Raw genomic sequence first — 27,150 nt, 5'->3', positions numbered from 1 at the left:
AATCAAACTGACCGATCAGGGCCATCTCTTACAAAGAGGCGACCCTTCCCTGTCTTACAGACTAACTTTTATAGAACAAAGGCCATGTGGTTGAGCCTGGCCACACACAGGTGGCCAATGAGATTGTAACACACAGAGAAAGCTGCACAGTCATGCTAGGTCACACAAAGGTGGCCAATTGTACTACAATTCACCCCATAGTAGCTATTTGAACTAGCCTATCACCATGGTCAGAACTGGTGCCCAAAAGGTGGGGCCCACACTCCTTGGTAGCTAGGGAGACAGTATGGGTACCCCACTGATTGGATGGCTCCACCTGGCCCAACTCATCCCTGCATCCCGGCTCTGTTATCTCTACCTGACCAGACCCACCCTTGTATTTGGGCTCTGTTATCAGGGGCTGGTGGACCATATTTTACTACATAAACAACACAATGGCTGTTTAATCCGAGAGATGGAATTGCTCTGGCTAAGTAGGCCCACATTACAGAAGATTTTCAGTTTTTGGGATAGCAAGGGGGAAAATGAAGATTCTTTGTCTCTTGATATTCATGGTAAATCTGAATCTGTAGTGCCTGTTTTAGTAATGTCATCCTAGATGAATAGCCTCTGTCATATGGGCTAAAAACCTAAATAATGGGTCCATCTCTATCATGAAAAATGGTTTTCTAGAACAGTGCGTGAGAAAGATTGTGTTCAATGAGGAGCCAGTCTTCTCCAGAAAAACAAACAAACAGCACTGCAGGCACTTAACGAAAAAAAATAATGATGACAATGACAATCCCAAGGCTTTTTACTGGGATTCTGCATGTGTTACTGTCCCCAGGTTATTTTGTTCCTGTAGCGATAATGCTCAGGTCAGTTTGCCCTTCCTATTTATATATTTACTGTAACTTAGTCACCTTGTTTCATAATTGTCTGGGTCCCGAAGGGTCACCTCTCGGTTTTAATGGTGACTAAATACAAAAATGTTTTTGTATGAATTCAATTCCAGGTAAAACATCTCCCTGTAACATCCTCTATTCTAAATCAATAGCATTCGTAGATTCTACCTTAAAGGTGGTGAGTCCAATCAATTAGCTTTTCTTGTTTTCCTTTACATACAACTCCTAGGCTGACACCTGTGAAATTCTCCTTTAATTCGTCTGTCATGGCTGTGCCCCCTGATCAATACATAAATATTCTATTTGGAGGTTCCAAGCAGGTCTTTGCCTAAGTCAGTCACCCTCTTTCCTCTCTAATTTCTTCACATGTTTTTCTGCCTAGTTTTTCTAAAGCAGCTTCTTCTTTGTTTCGAACTTCCCCACAGTTTCTAACAGTCCTTAAATATTTCTTAAACATTCAGAAGTAAATGGTCCTCAAAGATGGCTATGTATCTCAACCTTGGAGACCATATCATACTCAGGACATCAATTCCAAAGGGAAAACACAGATTTCTTGAATTTCCAACTTTTCAGGATATAAAACAGCTTTTTCAACATTACCATTCTTAGGACGCCTGGGTGGCTCAGTTGGTTAAGTGGCTGCCTTTGGCTCAGGTCATGATCCCAAGGTCCTTGGATCGAGTCCCGCATCGGGCTCTTTGCTCGGCAGGGAGCCTGCTTCTCTCACTGCCTCTGCCTGCTTGTGTGTACTCTCTCTCTCTATCTCTGGCAAATAAATAAAATCTTCAAAACAAAACAAAAACAAAAAACAAAACATTACCATTCTTTAATTTTTTTTTTAAAAAATTATTTATTTATTTGAGAGAGAGAGAGAGCAGGAGAGAGCAGGAGCAGGGTGAGGAGCAGAGGGAGGAGCAGACTCTCTGCCTAGCAGGGAGCCTGATGTGGACTCAATCCCTGGACTCTGGGATCATGACCTGAGCCAATGGCAGATGCTTAACAGACTGAGGCACCCACGTGCCCTCAACATTACCATGCTTTATGTTCCTCCTATATCATATGATCCAATAAGAAGTCCATTTTGAAAATCAAACTTAATCCGAGCATGACTCTTCCCTCAAAAGTTTACAGAGTTTAAATCTTCCCCATCCTTATCAGAAATAGCAGAAATAGGCACCAGGCACCACACATAGCCAGCAGGCAAAAGTACCCAGAGTGAAGCAGCTCCAGGGACCAGCAAACAGAGAGAGAAGCTATTCTTGGTTAACAAGTGACTGCAGCAGGCATTTCGCAGAGCATGTTAACAGAAAGCAAAAAATCCTTAGAAACCAATTAGCAAGAACATTGCCCATTTCATATGCAAACTCAGACAGTGCTGGAGATTCTGATACAAGTGTTTTTGTTGTTGTTTTTGGTTTTTTTAAGATTTTGTTTATATATTTGAAAGAGAGAGAGCGCATCAGCACGAGCAGGGCGAGTGTGGCAGGCAGAGGGAGAGGGAGACTGCTGAGCAAGGAGCCCAGTGTGGGACTGGATCTCAAGACCTTGAGATCTTGACCTGAACCTAAGGCAGATGCTTGACGAACTGAGCGACACAAGTGCCCCTCTGACGCAAGTTTTATTGAAGCCCTTGACACAGGGAAGTGGCCATTTCCATATTAATGGGACAGAAGAAGAGACTTATCCAAACACAACATGAGGAAAGAGGAGATTCACAAAGTTTCAAACAGGAAGGATCTCATTGGCAACACTAACACCTCACTAATTGTATCAAGTCCTAATGAAGAAGAATTGGGAAGTAATACCAGAATTTCACTTAATATTGTTTTGCAACTAGAGATGTTATTGGTCAGTTATTTGAAAAAGTCATTTAAAGCAGCAGACGTTAAAATAATGATGCATATATATATATGTGTGTGTAAGTGCACATGTAAATATAATATTTTTACATAGGGCCAGAGCTGATGACATTCTGGGTCCCAGTTCTTTCATAAACCACAGCCAGAGGACGGTCTTATTTTTTCTTTCTTTTTTTTTTTTCTTATTTTTTCCCCTGCTTCAGTGCCTTTAAAGTGAAACAAGTACTTAATTAAATGTACTTGTAAAGCAAATTGAATGCAAAATCTTTCCTGAGTTTTACATTTCTCTTCTATCTTTTGTCTTGCCCATCCTGTATCTACATATTCCTAGTGACTCTCCTGTGTCTGTTCTTACCTAAGTAGTTAACTCTTCCACAGAATGAAAAACAGTCTCTTTCTTTCCATATTTATACTACATTGGTTTGTGTATTATTTAAGTTACTCAAATATAATAAAACAATTAACATGTCTGAGAATAAACAGAACTGACCCTTGATGTGACACAAACTGCTAGATGCAGGTGTGCTTGAGCACCCTAGGAAAACAAAACAAGCTAGCAATAAGCATCAAGCTTGCTACAGGCATTATTCAGAATGTTTCACTGAGAATTTCAGGTAATTTGGAGATAATTGAGTGCATCTATTGTGTTTGGCAAAAGGGTTTCCTAGTCTAACTTCGTAGTAAAGAATTTAAATCTTCCCTCATATTTTGAGGAAGGTTCAGCCCTATTTGTGCAATCCATCTTTTCCTGGGCCACACCCCTAGAAAAGGTCATGACACAGGTAAAGACATGGGGCTACTCTGGCTCAGCCTGGCCAACTGAATTACTGAATGGGAAGCCCAATTTCACTCCTCTTTACTCTGGAAATTCTCAGTTACTAGGGTATCTTATTCATAAATACAGCTTTCCTAGATCTTGCATGGACTCCTTCTCGTCCACTGCTCCCAGTGACAGCCGGGAGGGTTCCAGATTGCTGGAGGAGGGGATATGTCATTCCTTGGTCATTCTGTCCTTCACTCAGCATGAATCATCTCTGCTCCTAGCACTAAATCACCATGCTAGTGAGACTCTTCACTCTCTGCATCATATCTTTCATTTCAGATCCTTTAACAGTCAACTTGAGGGAGTAAGGGAAAGCATGCCCTTCAACCCAGGTTCTTATTTATCATGAAGCTGATGAGGCTTGGGCTCAGGTCCCTTCCTGTGCACCATGTCTGTCTCAACTGTACCCATTTTTTGTATTCTTTTCTTAAAGAACTTCCTTCCAAATGTGTAAGCACCAGACTCTGCTCCAACCAATTTCTTTCACTCCAATTTATTTATAAGGCAAAAAGTAGTCCTACTTTGATATCTTAGGTCTCACAGAGATTAGAGAAGTATCATTTTTAATTTTAATATCACCTGGTACATGTCTCAGGGGAGAATGAAGGGACTGAGTAATCCTTCACTGTTCCTCCAAATGTCCCTTTCACTCCCCATTTGTGAGGGCTCATTAGCCTCACACTGAGCCTGCCAGCCTCCACTTTCTTCCTTTACCTCAGAGTCAATTTCTTCCCTTGAAACTACTTGGTCTCTAAATCATAGAGGGTCTTTGGATGGACTTTCCTTCCTTCTGTCATCCATGAACATTAGTGAAAATGACATATTTTCACAGATTTGGCTTAAACCGTGGTAACCTACTCTTCTCTTTCAACCCTTCTGTACTCTTTATAAAGACTTGAGCAGAAGAACTCCTCAAGGCACTGTTACAAACAAATATGGGACTCTAGCTGGCAATTACATCAAGTTTTTGGTGCTTGAACAGGTCCTGGAGAAAACTAGAACTAGATAGTAGTTAAAACAGTAAAAACAGATTTTATTCAGAAACTAATGCAGGAGAGGAAAAAAGACTTCAGAGCAGAGCTGGGCTCAATTATGAATGCAATAAAGACAAGTGGGGATCCAGAGACTGGGAACACGTCCGGGGCACAAAACAAACCTCAAGAGTAGTTCACTCCTTCCCAAGAACTGCCTTAACCAGGTATATTTCCATCTAGGTGAGCTATAGAATACATTTATAAATCTGCTATAGATGAAACCCACATTAATCAATCATTGTCTAGTCATGAGACTTCACTAATTCAGCAGCAATCAAATCAGGAAGGTCAAAGTAACACCTATGAAAAAAATCATGAAATCATCCAGTTCATGCAAGCCAATCTTTATGAGAAAGAAAGGAAATCATGTACCTCATTGAGACTGAGCAGCAAGACTTATAAAAGTGTCAGGCTGGTCAGAACAAAGGCACACTTCAAGAGCAGGAGGGTCATGACCTGGAGAGCTGCCACACACTGATGGTAAGAAGAGAGGCATTTCCACAGGTGAATCACCTTCTAGACCTAACTGGCTTTATTAGATTTCAAGTATCATCAACCCTAAAGTCGTTCCCAAATCAGTTAAATGCACATATAAGAAATGAGAAACTATCAGGAAAGTGCTGGGCCTTGGGAGGATAATGACTAATGCTCAGATCTGGAGGCAATATCTTCAGCCACACTGAAACAATAGCTATTTTTGAATTGCTTAGAAACTTTGTCAGTGGCCAAAGATAAACTAATAATGTCAAGTAGCATGGAGCTGAGACTAGTAGACCTCAGGTATGAAATGCCACGGAAATATAGCTGACCCCGCAATAACACGGGTTTGAACTGCATGAGTCCACTTAAAGTTTTGATAAATACAGTGTAGTACTCTAAATGTATTTTCTCTGCCTTATGATTTCCTTAATAGTGTTTTCTTTTGGGGCTCCTGGGTGGCTCAGTCGGTTAAGCGTCTAACTCTTGATTTCAGCCCAGGTCATGATCTCAGGGTCACGAGATCAAACCTTGCATCGGGCTCTGCACTGAGATTCTCTCTCTTCCTCTCCCTGGGCCCCTCTCCTCACTCACACTCTCTCTCTACATAAGTAAATAAAACCTTTAAGGAATGTTTTCTTTTGCTTACCTTATTGTAAGAAACAGTATATAATACATATAACACACAAAATACATGTTAAGTGAGTTATCATTAAGGCTTCCAGCCAAGAGGAGGCTGTAAGTAGTTAATGTTCCTGGGAAGTCAAAAGTTAATCACGGCTTTTCCATTGCACAGTAGGGTTCATACCCTTAACCCCTGTGTTGTTCAAGGGTCAACCGTATTTGTAAGGAAGCAGCGGGCAGGTTTCATGGGAGGCAACTGGGCTGGTGTCATACCATGGAAAAGAGAGGGGTGGATGTATTACTGGTCACCCTGTATGGCAGTGATTCTTCACTGCAGGCCAATTCTTTCCCCCAAAGGACCATTTGGCAATGTCTGGAGAGATTCTGAATGGTCACAACTAGGGTTGCTAATTATAGGTAATGAGTAGTGGCCAGGGAGCCCCCCTAAACATCCTACAATCTGGCACTACCACCATGCCCCCCAAACAAAGAAGTATATGGCCCAAAATGGCAATAGTGCTGAAGTAGAGACATCCTGTTCTAATGCTACTCAGGAGGGAAAAGCAACCCAGTACCCTATTTGCCTAAGCTCAGGTCATGACAACAACCAATGATCTGCTCTAATCTAAGCCAGCATTTAAGAGATAAAAGTATGGGCATTTCTAAATATATGAGTGCAAAGGAAGCAAATGGATAATAAATATTTTATATTCCCAGATTTCTATTTGTTGGAATAATTTTTTGTCCTAACGCATTCACCCTTTACATTCTATGTTGGTTTCCCTATTTCCTTCCCTCAACCCCTTCTTCTTCTCTCCCACCTTTAACCTATAAGACCACATAAGAGCTACCTATTATTCAGAATGCTTTGCAGGGTAGAAACCTCAATGAATATCTGAGGCTATTCTGAGGTAGTTGTGGTCATTCTAGTCATAGATAGGAGATAGCCTGTCTGATGTGGGAATTATTGATCAAGATTTAAGAACTCACAATCACGTCAAACATAGTTTGAGATATTTCAGAACCTAAAATGGTGGTAGTGTTATAAGATTTGCCCTTAAATTACATTTCCCTCTCCTTTAACCTGTTAATTTTTAATTTTTCTCCTTGTAATCATAAAACATATCTTGCCTACAAATCATAGGGTATATATGACACATGTTTTCCAAGTCACGTTATTCTGCAGATTAAACCAAAGCAAATAATGAATGAAGTCTTGGCGAAGACAAACACTCTATTTCCAGGTCACTACTGTGAATGTCAGCTGCTCTCCAAGTCTTTCCCAGTGGTTGCTGGGCTTCTCCTAGAGCATTCCCGCCAAACTCCCGGTGTTACACTGAGCCATGAGCATACCCTGACAAAGCAGCTCTCCTGTGACAAAGCTGCCACACTGGCCCAGACCACTTCCGGCCCCAACGCCACAGTGACGGCAGTCTCAGGCCTCTGGCAGTGCTGAGTGGAGTCTCCTGCCAGAATAGAATGTCTTTCCCCCACCTCTGTTATTTTCTGTACCAGACTAGCTTTTTCTCATTCGAACTATGTTCATTTATGACCTGTGCCCCACTGCAAGTGTCTGACATTACACTCAAGACTCTGCATTTCTCAAGCTTCCCAGAGATCCTTTATGCACGTGAAAGTAAGTGTGAGAGTGCGTGCTCCCAACACCTCACCGAATTTTTAATAAAGTCGTTTCATCATCTTCATCTGTAGGACTCTCCCCTTCAGACACATCTAAATAGGGTGACGGTGATGACAATGACAATGATGGCGGAGGCGGCAACAATAACACTACAGCACACATTAGGCGTGTTGCCTGAAGCTACCAGCAATACAATGATTAGAACCAAAGCCCTGGGCAGGAGGGTTGACCCGAGTAAACGGATAACTAAGCTCCACTCACAACTACTCCTTTCTAATGACAGGACATTGAAACGAGACCAGAATCTCCTGTTTCTATTAATTCGTCCTTGTGTATGTGAGTCGTGGGTCCTGAGTCTCAAGAGCTCCCATAAGCTCTATATGCCGTCGTGCATGTGTGTGTGTGTGTGTGTGTGTGTGAATGTGACAGGCGTGTGTGTGTGTCTGGTTGCAAGAGGCATGTGTGGGGGGGGGGGCGGGGTGCATGTGTCTGGCTGTGAGAAGCTACTTCATTTCAGCCCAGGCCCGCCGCTCCCTCCGGGCAGCCGGCCATCCGGGTCTATACCTGAAGCACCCAAGGCCAAATCCTGCCTGCAGCATGAACATTATTAACCCGTAGCCTTCTGAAGGAGGGCCCGGTCTCGAAAGAGAGAGGCACAGAGCCAGACTATGGGGCCGGTGCTTACTGGAGGTCCCACCCAGGGCTTGGAAGAGCAGATCCCCGCCTCAGCATGCAGTCGGCATGGCCAGTCGGGCCCCACTGCGCCTGCGCTGTGAACCGGCCTGCGCTCAGCTCTGGAGGCTCAGGCGCATAAGATCCGCCCACTCTTGCTTGGACTCTCTTAAATATTGCGGGTGCTCATGGCTTAGGTACAAGCTGGGATATGCCTATCTTACTCCACTATCAGTCTGCACGCTGGCCTACATCCGTTCTCATCACCCAACACTCCTAAGTACATATATATGAATCCAGAATAGGTTAGATTATCTCATCCATCCAGCCTGCAATGCAAAATAGACTTCTTTTGAGGCAGGTCCTGCCTCTTAATATTGCAGCCAAGTATTTCATTACATAAGCAAGTGGGTGTAATAAAGTAATTAAGGGGATAGTTTCTGAAGTCAGACTGTTCCCAGCTCAGATCTCATTTCTCCCACTATTTAGTTATGAGACGTTGGGACTTAAACTTCTCTTTCTCAGTTTCCTCAACTTTAAAGCTTTAATAATAACAGTACCTATCTCATAGGGCTCTGGTGACAATGAAGTGTGCTTTTTTTTTTTCTTTTTCATATAGCACACAGGAATTGGGTCTATCTCACTGAAATCATCACTTAAGTGCCAATCATTATAATTAACTTTATAAGCTATAAATTTTACGAGGGGGAAAAAACACTTTTTCTGTCTTTTCCTGTAACTAACTGAAAGAAATACAATACCCAAATATATATGCATACTCATATCACAGAAATAAAAGATTTATAAAACAATAGTCATCATTTTTATATGCACAGCTCTCTAATAAGCTCTTACCTATTCTATTTCATTTTTTTTTAAAGGAAGGTCAAAATTCATCAAACTACTTTCACAATCTATTGTTAGTACCCAACACACAGTTTTAAAAACACCATACTGAGGGGTACCTGGATGGCTCAGTTGGTTAAGGGATGGACTCTTGATTTTGGCTCAGGTCATGGTCTCAGGGTTGTTAGATTGTACCCCACATCAGTCTCTGCACTGGGTGTCAGGGTGGAGCCTGCTTATGGTTCTTTCCCTATGCCCCGCCCCATAGCACCAGCATATGCACTCTCTTAAAAAAATAAAAATAAAAAAAAAACAAACCTATTATTCTAGACTGTATGTAGATTTCATGAAGGAAGTCCTTACATCTGTTTTGTTTAACACTATATCCCTAAGTTCCTGGAACAGGACATGACATGTAATAGGTACTTACCTACATGTGTTGGATAAATGAGTTGCCTTTTACCAGCATTTAACAGACATAAGGAAAATCTGTTTGTCTTTCTCTGGTGTTGATATGTGAAGCTGTGGAAGATAGAATCCTTTCTAATGAGAGTCTTAAGAAAAGTCCTAGAAAGTTAAAACACAAAACTTTCCTAGAGGCTTATCTCAACAGAACTGGGCCTCCATGGTAACATGGCAACCAAAAATCTTGCATTAATCTTAAATATGTGTTTTTTGGGAGCAATGGGATGTTCTTGCCTTAATTTTTTCTGTTAATTCAACTTTTTCTTTTTATATGTATCAGCACATTTGGTTTTGTAGACATTCCTTGTTTTTTATAATAACATATGTCCCCTAAGATGGCCAGAATGATGACAATTCCCATTGCTACAGACTTCTGACATATTTTAAAATTTACCAATCAGTGAATGTAGTTCAGTTCAATCTTTTAGTTTCACTAGAGCTACATCTAACAGGTAAACTTGGATAGATATGGCTAATGAAAGAAACGCTAGTTTTTACTTTGTTACTAGTTGATGAGTTTCAGTCCCTTGCCTCCTGACCCTGCCCTCCAACACACACACACACACACACACACACACACACACACACATAATAAAGCACACTGTGGGAAATTATGTACTAGATAGAAGAAACCTAAGAAGTAGTAGGAAAGCTTCACAGAGTTTATAAATATTACAATGCTAGGTTGTAATTTCATACTCTGTGGTGATATCAAAAGTTTTGATTTCAGGGGCGCCTGGGTGGCTCAGTGGGTTAAGCCTCTGCCTTCAGCTCAGGTCATGATCTCAGGGTCCTGGGATCGAGCCCCGCATCGGGCTCTCTGCTCAGCGGTGGGCCTGCTTCCTCCTCTCTCTCTGCCTGCCTCTCTGCCTACTTGTGATCTCTCTCTCTGTCAAATAAATAAATAAAATCTTTAAAAAAAAAAAAAAGTTTTGATTTCAGAGGCAATATTGTCTATTAGAAAACAAAACAAAAATAGATAAATAAACTAAAATTAAACCACGGATACTAGAATTGGGCAGATCAAGTTTCAAATTCGGCCTAACACTTTCTAGTTACATTTCTTTTCTTTTTTTTTTTTTTCGTCAGAGAGAGTGAGCACAGGTAGACAGAGTGGCCGGCAGAGGCAGAGGGAGAAGCAGGCTTCCCGCTGAGCAAGGAGCCCGATGTGGGACTCGATCCCCGGACGCCAAGATCATGACCTGAGCTGAAGGCAGCTGCTTAACCAACTGAGCCACCCAGGTGTCCCTCTAGTTACATTTCTTATCTGTAACTTTTTTCATCTGTAAAATGGTGTTAACCGTGTCTGCATGACAGGGTAGGTGTAAGGATACAGTGGTCAACACTGGAATGGCTTTAGGGCCTTGGAAAATAACAGTCATTCACTGTAAGAAGTTTCCTCTCCTTGTCCTGGTGGTCGTGCCTGGCGTCTGGGTCTTATGACCTGGCTCCCTCTCAAGTCCCTTGTTGGCGAGACTGAGCTGCATTTCTCGAAATAATGATGCAGTTTTTGACATTCGATTCAATTCAATAAATATGCATTAAGCACCTTCTGTAACAAGATTTTGTGGCTAGTTGTTACCGAAAACAGAGGAAAGAAAATGAATGAAAATTGCTTCCTTCCCTAAAGAAGGGAATTTTTTTCCCTAAATTTTTCTCCCCAAATTTATTGGGAGAAAAGGATGTAATTAATTAACTAACACAATAAATACAAGTAGTATAGCTACAAGTGAGAAGCAATTACATCTAATTTGGTGGAAGGGGCGATAATCCATAAAGGCGAGCAGGGAGATATTTAAACTAAGGTTGGAGAAAGAGCATGGATTTTCTAGGTTGAGACAGTAGCAAGAGATTTTTAGACTAAAGAACTAACGTGAGCAAAAACTGGCAAACCAGCTAAGTGGTGATAAACCAAGCCAGAAAGGATGAGAGCCTCGATAAGGACAATGGCAATGAAAATGATGTTGGGAAAGGAAGTGGGGGAAAGTCACAGAGTTTAAACAAATAACCGCGAACTAGGACAGGTTGCACAGAACAACGTACTTTGTACTGTGTCTGTGGAGTGCTTTGGGTTGTTTCATCAACCAGTGTGTTTTTAAAGCCTTTGTTCTCAAACAATTCTTCTATTCTCTAACTACCATAGTGGGCTTGATCATCTAAACACATTTCATTGACTGGCTTCCCCCACATTTTAAGAATAGATTTGATTATTCTTTCCCATGTCTTTGCTTCTTTGCTTCTTAAAAATTTTCTGTATGTCATTCAAATCTCATTGACCTTTTTTATCCCAATGTTGTATCATGGCTTCGTTTTTATTTTCTACCCTACTTGTTCTGTATCTTCTAACATTATCACTTACCAAATTTCTCAGGAGGACTATGAATCTGGTTCAATTTCTTCCCAGATGTACTAGTTGACATTCTCCCACTTTAATCTCATTTTGATTTGAGTCCATATTTGTAACCTTTTCAAGTTCCAGATAAGCAGTTTCTAAGTCATTATCTGTGTTTACAACATTGCCTAATACACATCCTTTCAAGATATATTAATGTACTGCTCAATCCTGCAGATATTAATTGAAGACTTCAGAGAGATAAGCGGAGACAGTATCTTGTCCCATGGTATCTATGGAACAGTTTTGTGAATAACTTTTATTATTTGGGACTTTTGGTTATCCAATTTCACTTGAATTACTTTCCAAGAAAAATGAAGTAAAATGTAGTATATATACATTTAAAATCAGCTATTTTTTTCTTCTTTCCATCTATTTTGAAGTTTTACTATAAAAGCATTCCTTTGAAGTCTTGTTTTTGTCTTGGATGTTTTGTATTGACCCACATACATGTTTCAAACAGATATGCAGAGAAAGTGTCTCTGGGAGAAGAGCAGCTTGCTGACCAGGGGGCTCAAACCTGTTTGGATGTGGCCTGACCCCGTGTCTGGTCTTTTTACTATGTTTACTATGTTCTTATTTTGTCCATTATTTCCTGTGTTCTTATTGTATAACTTTGTTGTCTTCCAGATATTTGCATACTTCTTTCCTGATTATAATTACTTTTTTTTTTAAGATTCATTTATTTATTTATTTGACAGAGAAAGAGAGAAAGATCAAAAGTGGGCAGAGAGGCAGGCAGAGAGAGAGGGGGAAGCAGGCTCCCCGTTGAGCAGAGAACCTGATGCAGGGCTTGATCCCAGGATCCTGAGATCATGACCTGAGCTGAAGGCAGAGGCTTAACCCACTGAGCCACCCAGGCGTCCTATAATTACTTTTATTAAAAATATATTTTATGGACAGAGCCTTTATATTTAAGGAGTTCAGATACACCAATAAGAAGAGATAGGTAATATAAGAGACATATGAAAAGATAATTCACAAAAGAGAAATTATAGCTAGTTGACAAAGGAAAAGGAATCAACGTTTTTAAAAATATGAGATGCTATTTTTCAACTACTGAAGGAGAATACTCTTCAGTTATGATACTTATTACTGGAGAGAATCCAGAGATGCTTGTATATTCAGACACTGGTTTTGACAATAAAAATTAGAACAACTCTTCTGTAAACAAGTTGGCACTCTGCATCAAACTTTATGAAAAAAAGTCACACTTTCTGTCAGTCCAGTCATCCTACTTCTGGATCTAACCTAAGAATAAAGTAAGGGACAAAATATGCACGGAATATTATTAATTATGGTCTTTTATTAGTGAAAATGCTAAAACTATCTGAATATTTGACAGTAAGGGAATTATTTCAATTATAAAACATCCACAGAAAGAAATAGTTTAAAAGTTATCAAAATACATCAGAGAATACTATAAACATGGGAAAATGTTTAAAAATAAAGTTTAAGGACATGAAATAGCAGGTTTAGTGGTACCACAAAAACGTAAAAAGAAACTGCTTATATAATGAAATTTTGAAATGAAAAATGTTAAAATAATTTTGTATACTTGGGGATTTTTTTTCTTCATTTTTTCTCTATTTTCTAGCTTTCCTTAATTATGCTTATTTTTTACAATAAAAAGGTTTGGAGTTGGTGCCAATTTACTGGGCATTACTATGTGCTGGGCAGTATGTTAATTAGGCCTTGGAAATATAGAAGTAAAAAAGCAGATACGGCCTTTGCCCTCACAGAGCACTGTATAATCAAGATTTGGATACTTGGCATCATTCTCGACCCCTCTTCCTCTCTTCCATCACACTTCAAAAGTAATTCACTAGGAAATACCAATGACTTTAATTTCAAAATAATATCTAAAATTCAGCTATTCCCTGCTCTCCTCTTTGTGACATCCTAGTCGGAATCACCACCATCTTCTGCCTTCATTAACAGTGTTGTGATAAAAGAAGTTGCTATGGCCAGTGTCAAAGAGGTTACTGCCTATGTTCTCCTCTAGGATTTTGATAGATTCCTGCCCCATATTGAGGTCTTTTATTCATTTCGAGTTTATCTTTGTGTACGGTGTAAGAGAATGGTCGAGTTTCATTCTTCTACACATAGCTCTTCAATTTTCCCAACACCATTTATTGAAAAGACAGTCTTTTTTGACTGGATATTTTTTCCTGCTTTGTCGAAGATTATTTGACCATAGAGTTGCAGGTCCATATCTGGGCTCTCTACTCTGTTCTGGTCACATACTGGTCTGTGTCTGGTTTTGTGCCAGTACCATGCTGTCTTGGTGATCATAGCTTTGTAATAAAGCTTGAAATCAGGCAACGTGATGCCCCCATTTTTTTCTTTTTCAACATTTCCTTAACAAATCAAAACCACATTGAGATACCACCTTACACCAGTTAGAATGGTCAAAATTAGCGAGACAGTAAACAACAAGTGTTGGAGAGGATGTGGAGAAAAGAGAACCCTCTTACACTGTTGGTGGGAATGTAAGTTGGTGCAGCCACTTCGGAAAACAGTGTGGAGATTCCTTAAGAAATTAAAAATAGAGCTACCCTATGACCCTGCAATTGCACTACTGGGTATTTACCCCAAAGATACAGATGTAGTGAAAAGAAGGGCTGTATGTACCCCAGTGTTCATAGTAGCAATGGTGACAATTGCCAAACTGTTGAAAGAGCCAAGATGCCCTTCAACAGACGAATGGATAAAGAAGATATGGTCTATTTATACAATGGAATATTATACCTTCATCAACTTTTGTATCAACATGGATGGGACTGGAGGAGATTATTATGAGTGAAATAAGTCAAGCAGAGAGAGTCAATTATCATATGGTTTCACCTACTTGTGAAGCATAAGGAATAACATAAAGGACATTAGGAGAAGGAAAGGAAAAGTGAATTGGGGGAAATCAAGGAGGAGACAAACCATGAGAGATTGTGGACTCTGAGAAACAAACTCAGGGTTTTGGGTGGGGGATAGGTGAGCCTGGTGGTGGGTATTAAGGAAGACACATATTATATGGAGCACTGGGTGTGGTGCATAAGCAAGGAACCTTGGAACACTGAAAAAAATAAAATTAACTTTAAAATAATAGAATCCAGGAAAAAAACAAACCAACCAACCAGTGTTGTGATGAGCAAAGTAATGAACCCCCCCCAAAAGGTGTCCTGATCCCCAGAACCTAGGGCTATGTTACCTTATATGACAAAAGGAACTTTGCAGATGTGATTAAGTTTTGGATTTTGAGATGGGTAGATTTACCTGGAGTGTCCACGGGGGTCTGGACACTTGTACTTAGTACAAGTGGACTTAATAAGAGTGGGGGGCAGGAGGGCTAGAATCAGAGAAGGAGAAACAATGAAAAAAGCAAAGGTCACCATGCCTAATTTCTGGAAGAAGCTTCTAAGCCAAGGAGTGTGGGCATCTTCTAGAAGCTGTAAAACACAGGGAACAGATTCTCCCCCTTGAGCCTTCAGAAGAAACACTGTTCTGCTGACTCCTTGATTTCAGCCCAGTAAGACTCATTTCAGATTTCTGGCCTCCAGGACTGCAAGAAAATACACTGTCTTAAGCCACCATGTTTGTGGTAATTGTCATGCAACAGTAAGAAACTAATACTGGCCTCCTACAAGGTTGCCCTGTTCTTAACCATCCCTCTCCACAGTCTGTTCTCAGTCTCACAATCAGAGTGACTTGGCTAACATCTGCATCATGTTACTCCATTGCTTTCCATTTCACTCAGAAGAAAAACCGAAGTCCTTACAATGACCTACAATGTCTCTCATGACCAATTTCCTTTTCTCTTTGACCTCGTCTCTTAAAATTCTCACTTCCCTGATTTTGTGCCAGAGTCACACAGACTTCCTTGGTATTCAAGATCACCAGGGATACTCTCGCTACAGATCCCTTGCACAGGTAGCTCTCTCTACCTAGAATATCTTGACCCAAATCCTTATATGACTTCTTCCCCTGTTTTCCTCAGGCCTTTGTTCAAATGTCATCCACCAATAAAAGCGACACCAGTCACCCGATCTGAACCTCTACCCCTAGAACTCAACTCTTGCTCTATTTTTCTTTCAAAGGTTTTTATATATTTTTTTGACAGAGAGAGACACAGTGAGAGAGGGAACACAAGTGGGGGTGGCACGAGAGGAAGAAATAGGCTTTCTGCGGAGCCAGGAGCCCGAGCAGGGCTCAATCCCAGGACCCTGGGATCATGACCTGAGCCGAAGGCAGACACTTTACAACTGGGCCACCCAGGGGCCCTTATTTTTCTTTCTTTTAATAGCATATACATCACCTTCTGACATACTATATAATTTACCTATGTATACTGTTTGCTGTTTATTTGCTACCCACTTACACACACACGCGCGCACGCACACACACACACACACACACACACGAATATAAGCTCTGTAATGGTAAGGATTCATTTTCTGATATACCTGATATAGTTCATTTTCTATATACCTCAGTGCGTAGAACACTGCCCAACACATGATAGATGCTCAATTAATATTTGCTAGATACTTGGATAAATTATTTTAAAATGTTCTTTGGACACGAATTTAAGTTTTACAAATGGAAATATTTAAGCATGGAGTAATAACTTTATTAAATAAAGAATTTATTCAAATCACTAAGAAAAACAGTAAGTCCATACTAAGAAAATGACAAATTTATGATTTATAAAAGAAGATATACAAATGAGTAATAACAAGCACTTGGGTAATAGTTCAAACTCTTAAAAATCAGTAGGATGCTTTTTTTTTTGCTGATTAACGTCTATATACAATAAAAAGTAATCACGGGTCTTCTTTTTTTTTTTTTTTTTTTTTAAAAGATTTTATTTATTAATTTGACAGAGAGAAATCACAAGTAGACGGAGAGGCAGCCAGAGAGAGAGAGAGAGAGGGAAGCAGGCTCTCTGCTGAGCAGAGAGCCCGACGCGGGACTCGATCCCAGGACTCTGAGATCATGACCTGAGCCGAAGGCAGCGGCTTAACCCACTGAGCCACCCAGGCGCCCAATCACGGGTCTTTTAAAGCATATGATGATTATGATTTTCTAAGAAATTATATGGAATATTATATGAAAATATTGAGCTTTGTTCCTGTTCTATGGAGCACTTCTATGCATGCTTCTGGCTGGAAACCAACTGTATTATTCTTTTCTCCTTCTTTTCAGGTTATGACTTTAGGTAAGTGTTCCCCTTCCTCTATTACAGACTGGGATGGGCTTTTCCCCAAGATTTTTGCTACATACCTTTAGATGTGGTTTATGGCCTGATTCAAGGGGAAAAGTTCACTGGAAAAATGAACTCTGTTCTGCTTTTCTCTTAGCTTCATTTATTTATGTATTTTTTGCTTCATCTTGTTTTTTTCTCATCTTTCTGTGTCATCAATTTCATTGGAAGGATAATGAGCACCATATCATAGAACATTATCAAGAGATGTCTGAATCCTATATGCGGCAGTGAGCTCTCTAGAGTTTATGACGGGTCCCAAGGCAGGTGCCTGAGAGATCACTCCACACATGATTTAGTAATAAGCTCGATGGCATGGGAAGAAAACTGCTTCTCTACATTTCAGAAGATTAAAAAAGTGGGCCCTTGGGCACATGAGAATATATTCCACTTCAATCATCTAATTAGAATGCTGGTGTCTATTTTTTTTTCCGTTTTGATCACATTGTTATTAAACCCAATTATAACAAAGACTACTTTATTCAGAGAAATAAATCATTCCAGACACTTAGCCTCTCTACTGTGAGGTCAAGAAATCTAGGACTAATGATTATATCTGTTCACTACCATCTTATGACCAGCTCCATTACAAACTCCTCTTCAGACACAGGGATGAGGATGTCTGATTATCTACTCAACAAACATTTACTGAATGCAACTAAGTGCTCCAAACCTAATGATGCCAAAAAGAGTAAGAAGCAGTCCCCATGTTTTAGAGTGTAGAGTGCAACAGATGAGACCAAGAAGCTACCAGGAAATTTATAGATCAGCATTAAAAATGGCATGAGAGAAGCTTATGTGCTCTGGATACCATGTGGCCAGATGGAAGGATAATTAACTTAAATGGTGGGACAGAGCAGGGGAAAAAGACAGAAGAAGTAGGAATTGAATCCTTCAGGGCAAGTCAAAGCTTAGCAATGGGATGAGGAATAAAAGGAAAGGAGATGAAAAGAAAAAAAAAATTGAGGATCCTGAGCAAAAGCTGGGGGTAGGAGAAAATGAGGAACCAGACACACTGAGGAAACTCAAAGTAATTTGTAATCTGGTATGGCTAGAGTAAAGAGCAAAAAAGACATGGAAGAAGACGGGGCTAGACTCCTAGATGAACACTACATTATGGAGGCATATATGCCAAACTACATATTTGGTGTTTAGCTGAAGATACCTTTTTCTTTAATATCTCTACATCACTGAGTCTCTCCCCACCTTGTTTATGTCATAATAGACACATGGAGGTTGTTGAAACCAGAGATATTATGTCCAAGCATAATTTAATATTGCCCTTTCCAACCTTGAAGTATTATTTATTCAATCATTCTTCAAAAATAGCTGCTTTGCTAATACATATTTGCTAATTACAGTAGTCGCAGATAAATAATGTTTTGACTTGATGATGTGCAAATGCTCAACTTCTTCCATGATCGTTTGCATTCTTTAGGTCAATAGTTGCTTTATTATTTCTCTATTTTTAGATTTATAGGCTTTAGTTTTCTTCTTGAGGATAGACTTAAAATGAGTTCACCCTTAGAAAGTGTTTTAATTGACATTAAATTTTATGTTCTACTCCATTTATTATCAGATATTTCTTAGTGTCGGTTTTCTTTTCCTCTAGCTAAACTCTATTTCTACGAGCAATGGGAGAGGCTTCCTACTGTTTATCTTTTCATTATTGCTTTATTTTTTGCATAACATTCATTCATCCAAACTCTTCCCTTATCATTGAATCTGATATAGCAATGCATTGAGCTAGGGTGAGCCCCTTTTGACTCTAATCTTATTTCTGCAAATAACTAGCTATTTGATCCTAAACAATTCACCCTTCTCCTCATCTGTAAAACAAGAGAGTTAGACTAGATAACTCCAAGTGCCCTTTTCCCTGAGAGGTTTTATTCTCATGGCTAAACATGCGTATATATGATGGTCCTCATCATGATTCTTTCCTCTGCAATCTCATCTGTACATTTTGTCACTCATAATACTGTACACCTTGTTTTCTCTCGTCTATAGATTGAGGCTGCTTGAGGGGCTTGTACTGAGTCATCTATTTCCTTAGATTACCATCAGAAACACTGCTCAATTTTCTCAGCTGGTAGGGGCTACTCAGTGACCCTTCGTCACAACAAAGGCGTAGTAGGAGTTATTGTTTGTGCTTTTGTGGCCTTTGTTGTGTGCTTTGGATGTTTCTGTTTTGTTATAAAGCCTAGAAAAGAATGTTCTGTTTCCAAGTCATATGATCCTGTTGCTTCTGTTATTAGTTCTCAAATATTCAGGAAAGCCTGGCTCACCTTGACTCCAAGGTTATAATATTCTAGCCTACTGCCATGACCCAAATGGTGTGGCTTTAAGGAATGAAACCTGAGGTGTAATTCAGCTAAGTCATATACGAGTATAAAAAGAAAACCTACTGTGCATTCCAAATATCAACATTGTAGAGTTTAGATGACATCTTCATTAAATGATCTTCATCTTTTCTTTCTTCAATTTGCTTCTCTGAGGAACTTTCATACTGTTTTCCACAGTGGCTGCACCAAATTTCATTCCCACCACCAGTGCACAAGGTGTCCTTTCTCTCCATATCCTTGCCAGCACTTGGTATTTCTTGTCTTTGTGATTCTAGTCATTCTGATAAATGTTAGGTGATAGGTGATTTTGATTTGCATTTCCCTGATCATTAGTAATGCTGTACAGCATCTTTTCATGTACCTGTTGGCCATCACAGATCTTCTTTGGAAAAATGTCTATTCAGGTCCTCTGTCCATATTTTAATTGGATTATTTGTTTAATCAGTTGTGTTTCTATACACTAATAATGAAGTAGCAAGAAAGAAACTACTGGGGCACCTGGGTCTCTCAGTGGGTTAAAGCTTCTGCCTTCAGCTCAGGTCATGATCCCAGGGTCCTGGGTTCAAGCCCCACATCAGGCTCTCTGCTCAGCAGGAAGTCTGCTTCCTCCTCTCTCTCTGCCTGTCTCTCTGCCTACTTGTGATCTTTGTCTGTCAAAGAAATGAATAAAATCTTTAAAAAAAAAAAAAAGGAAAAGAAACTACTAAAACAGTTTCCTTTATAATTGCACCAAAAAAAGAATACCTAAAAATAAACTTAACCAATAAGGTAAAAGACCTGTACTCTGAAAATTATAAAATATTGATAAAGAAATGGGAAATGACACAAATGAATGGAGGGATATTCCATGCTCATGGAATGGGAGAACAAATACTGTTAAAATGTCCATACTACCCAAAGCAATCTACAGATTTGATGCAACCTTATCAAAATACCAACAACATCTTTCACAGAAATAGAACAAATAATACTAAAATTTGTATGGAAACACAAAAGACCTCAAATACCCAAAGCAATCTTGAGAAAGAACAAAGCCTGAGGTGTCATAATTTCAGATTTCAAGATAAACTACAAATCTGCCATATTCATAACAGCATGGTATTAGCATAATAATAAACACATAGGTTAATGGAACAAAACAGAGAGCCCAGAAATAAACACTTGCTTTTATGGTCAATTAATCTACCAAAAGGAGGCAAGAATAGACAACAGGGGCAAGACCATCTTTTCAATAAAAGGTGTTGGGAAAACTGGACAGATACATGTAAAAGAATGAAACTGGACCACTTTCTAACACAATACATGTGGATTAGAAACCTAAACGTTGAGACGTGAAGCCATAAAACTCCTAAAAATATATATATATATAAATATAGGCAATAATTTAATTGACATTTACCTTAGCAACATGCTTCTAGATATATCTTCCAAGGCATAGAAAAAAATTGAAAATAAACGATTAGGACTACACCAAAATAAAAAGCTTCTGCACAGCCAAGGAAACTAGCCACAAAACAAAAAGGCAATCTACTGAATAGAAGAAGACATTTGCAAATGATACATCCAATAAGGGGTAATATTCAAAATATGTAAGTAACTTATATAACTCAACACAAAAAACCACAAACAATCAAAGCAAAAATGGGTAGCTCTTGTTGTTGTTGTTGTTTAATCTTACCAGTCTTTAACTTATTGTATGATAGACAGTCAAGAGCAGAAGGAATGAACTACACGGGCCCAGCCAACAGAACAGACTCTGGCTCTCTGTACATCTTGTCGTGTGTGTTTGGTTGACACCACGCTGTCAATTGCTGAGAATGCTACCAACTGGCAACCCTCCCCTGCCAGTCTTCTCCAGGAATTTCCCTTAACTGATGAGAGCTGCTGGGTCAATTATCATGACTCCTCCCCAGGGAAAGTCTGCCTCCAACATCTAGTCCTTGTGGGAATATGAAGTTCCACCTCTTCTTCCCAGCTCCAGACACCTGTGCAGCCCTCTCTCAGCCTAAGGTCCATATAAGATTCATGCGGACTTTTGTTGTGACCATATCAGGACCCAGTGTTTCCCTCTGCCCAGGCTAGTTTCCTCTCTTTTCCTACAAGTGTCAATCACAAATTCTTCCATTCTAAATGACATTTCACTGTTTACTTCCTAGAAAACTCACCCTGCAGCAAGACAACAGGAATGAAAAAGCCACAGATAAAGGGAAAACAGATAAGCTGTTTCCCTGAGAGGCCAAGCTTTGAGCATAGTCTGTTAATTCTCCACATTAACTAGCAGGCTGCATCACCATGTATAAAAACTAGGGGTGTCCCACATACTCATGATACAGCACATCCCCACGACTCACCTGATTCCAAGCCAGCTCTGGGGAGGCCCAGGCCCACAGCCAGTATCCCACATCAGATACACTCAGTCCATCGAAATTGGAACTTGGAAATGTAGGGAAGTTTAATGCCCCAAGCAGCAACCTTGTGCCAGGAGAGGATGAGTGAGCTGTTGGATGAATGGATAGTCTAACCTTTCTATCCTCTGGTGGGATAAATGTGAGACAAGGTTTACATTCTTTCAGTAATTAAACAGCAATTCAGTACCACTGAGCTTTTGTCTCCACATTATTCGTGTGCTAGGGCTGTAGTCACAAAATACCAGAGACTAGGGGAGTTACACAATGGAAATTTTCTTTCTCACAGTTCTGGAGGCTAGAAGTCTGAGACACCTTGGTATCTTCTGAAGCCTCTCTCCTTGCTTACAGAAGGCCAACTTCTCTCTATGCCCTCACATGGTCTTTCCTCTGCACCTGAACACATCTGGGCCCTAATCTCCTCTTCTTATAAAAACACTACTCATATTAGATAAGGCCTCATCCACATGACCTCGTTTTATCTTAATTAATTCTTCAAAGGTTTTATTTGCCAATCAGTCACTTCCTGAGGTATCACAAGTTTAGACTTAGAAAAAAGGAATGTGGGGGCACATGGGTAGTTCAGTCAGTTAAGCACCTACCTTCAGTTCAGGTCATGATCCCAGAGTCCTGGGAGGGAGCCCCAAGTTGGACTTACTGCTCAGCAGGGAGCCTGCTTCTCCCTCTCCTCTCTGCTCCTGCTTTCTCTCACTATCTCTGTCACTATCTCTGTCTCACTCTCAGATAAGTAAATAAAATCTTAAAAAAAAAAAAAAGAAATATGAATTTGGGGGATGGGGGACACAATTTAGCCCATAACACCTGAGGAACTGAATGCATACATTTTCCAGCATTTCCCTCTTCTGTCTCACCTTTCCCCTCTCATATATCTGCTTCTGTGGATCACCTCCTAAATAAACTAAGAAAGCTCATCTTTGTCTCAAGGTCAGTTTTCAAAGGAACCCAATCAACTCTCTCTTTGGTTGAAGAGACCAAATTAGCAATTCCTTGACGAAGTTAGGAAAAGGTTAGATATACCCAGGTCTTGTTTGAGAAATACATAAACCTCCTCTATAAACACTGTATCATCAATGGAGCCCATCCCTTCGAATCGAATTTTCCAGGCACTCTGACCTAAAGATGAAAAACTGAGACAATCAGATAAGGTAGAGGAACACACACAAATTCACTGACTGCCTCGACCCTGTCAGCAAAATTAACTTTGGTGCAGTATATAAAGACATGTAAATGTCTGGACAAGAAAGGAGAGAAAGTATATCCAGCAGCATGAGCACAATCTGTGAGACTCCCCCGTGGGACAGAGCAAAGCACCTGCAACACCACCAAACATAGAACCATCCATGCAGTTTATGAGACTTTTCCCGAAATAGAAAAGTGGGATTTATTACCTGTTGAATCCAGAATATTTTTCTCTTTACTTTGAATTCTTCTCATTTGAATTTTGAAATGATAGATATGTTTTCAAGCCAAACACTCTGGATTTTTTTATCACCCTTTTTTCTGCCATGAATTTATAGTTTATTTAAATTCTATAAGCTATTAGCCTAAAAGTAGCTCTCTTACCTCTAAAAAGCTTACCTAAGTCCAATCTTTAGGATGTTCTTCTGACCACTATCAATGACCTATGGGTGTGTATCAGTTAATGAAGACTGAAGCAAAGAAAACAAAACCTAAATAATCATAATAGTTGCTTTTTATGATAAATGACCTAACTTGTCCCATCCTTCTAAAGGACATAAATGGAAAGAGCTGTAACTTAAGGAGCTTCTCCTCTGTATCAATCTCTTTAAATAGTTACCATATTTAGTATCTCCAAAACCTTGTTCTCCATGTTTTTAATATAAGGAAAGGGATTTGGAAAATACCACTCAACTATTAAATGACACAAATAGGACTTGAACCCAAACCTGGTTCTAAATCTTTTTACTTCCAGTGATTCTAAATTTGGATTGAGCATTAAATTTAATTGGAAAACTTTCAACAGTTACAGGTGCCACCATATGCAAAAAGTACTTTGAGATGGATCAGAGTTCTAAATGATAGCTAAAAATAATCAAGCTTTTTAAAGAAAACATAGAAGACTATACTTATTACCACTGCATAGATTTCATAAGCAAGACTCAAAATACACTGATCAATAAAAAAAAAAAGAATAACAAATTGGGCTTTATTCTTTTGAGGAAGAGAGTGGAAATGTAGGCTACAAACTAGAAAGAGGTATTTCCAACATATATATCACAAAAAATCCAGTTGGATCCAGACAATAAGCATTTGAAAAGGTGCTTGTCCTAATCATCAGAAAAATAAAGAAATAAAATAAAATAAAATAAAATAAAGCTACTGCATACCTACTTGAATGACCAAAATAGAAAATTCTGACGAACATCAAGGGTTGACGATACCATAGGAAACACAGGGGCTCTCTTACATTGCTGATAGGAGTGTTAAATTCTGGAATCACTTTAAGAAACTCTTTTTAAGTATCTTTGAAAGTTAAACATGATCATACCCTAATGATGAGTCCCTAATGATGCAGCACTCATCATTCCACTTATAGATACACACCCAACAGATGCAAGTGATACTTCCACCAAAAAACACACACAAGAATGTCCGTCATAGCTGTATTCATAACTAAAACCGTAAATAATCCAAATATTCATCAACAGTCAAATGGACAAACAAAAGTCATGTACTAGAATACTACATAGCAATGCAAAAGAAGAAACTACTGATACATTAAATAACTTCTACTTCACAGATGAAGTAATAAGTGAAAGAGGTCAGACACAAAAGAGTACTCATTATATGAGTCCATTTATATAAAATTTTAAACAGGCAAAATAATCTATTGCGAGATAAATAAATTATCCTTGGAGGAGGAGGAGTTTAGTGACTGAGAAGAATCACAGATGGGTTTTCTGGGATCTAGAAATCCTAATTTAATCTTAGTCTTAGCAGTGTTTACATGTGTATGTATGTATTTATATATTACCTACATGTGTATGCATAAAAAATCGTGACTTTATACTCAAGATTTACACACCTCTACTGTGTGTAAATTATATTGTTATCTTAAAAAAAAAAGGTAGAGCTGCTGGATATCTTCTCTAGGCCTCTAGAATCAGAAGTAGGGCTGAGGGATAAGATACATATATATATATATATATTTTTTTTTTTTTTAAAGTGTTCCCTGGGTTATCCAGGTGATTCAGATACATGTCTTTGTTTCAAATCACTTTATCACCAGATTCAGATAATTTAACCACTGTGGAAAAAAAAAAAAAATCAGCCCTCTTTGTGTACAAGTTCTGGCTGTGCAAATAATAAGCTGGGTAAGCTTGGATAATGCACCACAAAAAGAATGCTCTGGACTAAATGAGCTCTCAGGTCCCTTCCCATGTTAATGTAAATTCTGTGATATAAATCCATACTGACTGACAGGCAGGCACAAATAAACCCAGTACTAAACCTAAAGGAAGAAGGTGGTTGCCCAATATGATATAATAGCAATTCTGGCTGCCCAGAAGTGTTTTACATACTGTCTTCAGAAATTCAATCTTCTTTATTATGCTCAGGGACTGGTTGAATGGCAAATTCTCTAAAGATGGCAACACATTAGGGATGTTATCAGTCATTAACACATCATTATGGATGTGACAACAGATCATTTTCAATTTGACAGTTACCTAAAATCCTACCTTTAAGAACAGGATATAGAAGTAAAGGCAGTTTGGTGTTTGGTATAAAGAACACAGAACAGAGGGACGCCTGGGTAGCCCAGTCAGTTAAATGTCTGCCTTTAGCTCAGGTCATGATCTCGAGGTCTGAGGTCCTGGGATTAAACCCCCGACTTCAGGCTTCCTGCTCAGCAGAGAGTCTGCTTCTCCCTCTACCCCTCCCCCAGGCATGCTCTGTCTTTCTCTTTCAAATAAATAAAAATGTTTAAAAAAGAAAACAGAACTGTGAAACAGGAATGTACTTTCTATTCACACTTATACCACTAATTAACTGTACTTTGAATAGGCCCTTTCCTCTAGACCTCGGACCATCCACCCGTAAAATGGGAGGATTAGAATAGATAACCCCTACGTGTCATAAGGACTATATAATTCTGTGACTCTTCTTAGGCCCTGAAATGGGGAAGATGAAAGGTAATCTTCAGCTCTGAATGAAGAACACGAGTTTCCTTGTCACTTTGAGGGAGAGAGTCACAAAAACTAAGGATGGTGGCAGGAGGCTGATGAAGAACACTGAGATCATGTTTGTTGTTGTTGCTGCTTTAAGGCAGGTTTGAGCCCTTAGGTAAGAGCTGGTGTCATTGTATTACCTCTGTGTTTGCCACTTACAGAATACTGGCTACCTTGTGTGGTACAGGGAGGTGGGGAAAGGAATACACTGGCTTTGTTCTCAGGACAATGCATGCAGGATGTCTTTATAAGCTACTACAAAAGTGCAGAGATCAGAGTCAACTGACTCACCTCCAGAAGCACAGGGTCCTAATGAGCAACAGTTCCCTATTCTTTGCCCCTTCACCTGCTAGTTGTGCTCATCCCCTCAAAAAACCCCTGGGACTGGGACTGGCAGGGAGAAACCAGACATCTGGGAAAGGGCTGTAGTCCTGGATGGGAGCATCTAGGCCTTCAGAGGTAGACAACTCAAATGAGGGGAGTCAGGTAGCCAAACGGAAGTAGTGCTGGGGGAGGGGGTGGTATCTGGGAGGGACTCAAGAGGGATAACAAAGGAGTTTACAAGGGCCCTCCCATGTGTGAAAGGGAAATTGGAACTCAGTCACATGAGAACCATTCAACTCTTCACACTGGATTAGTGCAATTATGCCTGTTTTCCTAATGAGATTGGAGAGGACCACATTTAAAATGAGGCAGCCCACTCAAACCTGGCAGTGTTAAACTTTGACTTTCTTACTCCAAACAGGTAATCTCAGGACAGTGGCTGGGAGGTCAGATTTTGGTAACTGAAAGAATTATAGAGAACACAGGGTCTTTCGCAATGTGCCTTTCTTTCTTTCGGTCTCAGGAAGTCAGCCCCTACTTCATTTTTCATGGCCTCTTCCAGGAGTAAATACAGCTAACCCAGAAGTCACTGGGCCAGGAAATGCAATTATGTGCACCTATGTTTCCAGGGAACTGAATGGAAACGTACAATTTCAAGTACTCCAGGAAATCGCCATTCAGCTAATAATGATAACAGGTTGCTACTGATCTCTGCCAGATGGGAGCTCATCTGAAACTGTAAGTTGGGAGGAGTCTTTCTTTCTCGAAACCTGCCTCATTCTCATCTGCTTTTCCTTGTCTCCTTCCCCCCTTCCTTCCCTCTCTCTTCTTCTGTCCTCCTCCTATTCTTTTTAAGCTCCAGATCTCCCTCCACAACCTTAAAGAAATATTTAGCT

The 27,150-nt window shown here is 39.7% G+C and overlaps 1 long non-coding RNA gene across 1 annotated transcript; it reads left to right on the top strand.

The window, feature by feature from the left end:
• The first annotated feature begins 238 nt into the window (after positions 1-238).
• Positions 239-27,150, top strand: LOC116593738. The gene is made up of 4 exons (XR_004286945.1): positions 239-376; positions 3,724-3,733; positions 23,488-23,491; positions 27,139-27,150. It is a non-coding gene; the product is annotated as an uncharacterized LOC116593738 (long non-coding RNA).

This window comes from Mustela erminea, chromosome 1, assembly GCF_009829155.1.
Source record: "Mustela erminea isolate mMusErm1 chromosome 1, mMusErm1.Pri, whole genome shotgun sequence".
Taxonomy (NCBI): Eukaryota; Metazoa; Chordata; class Mammalia; order Carnivora; family Mustelidae; genus Mustela; species Mustela erminea.
This window is presented reverse-complemented; position numbering and strand designations above follow the sequence as displayed.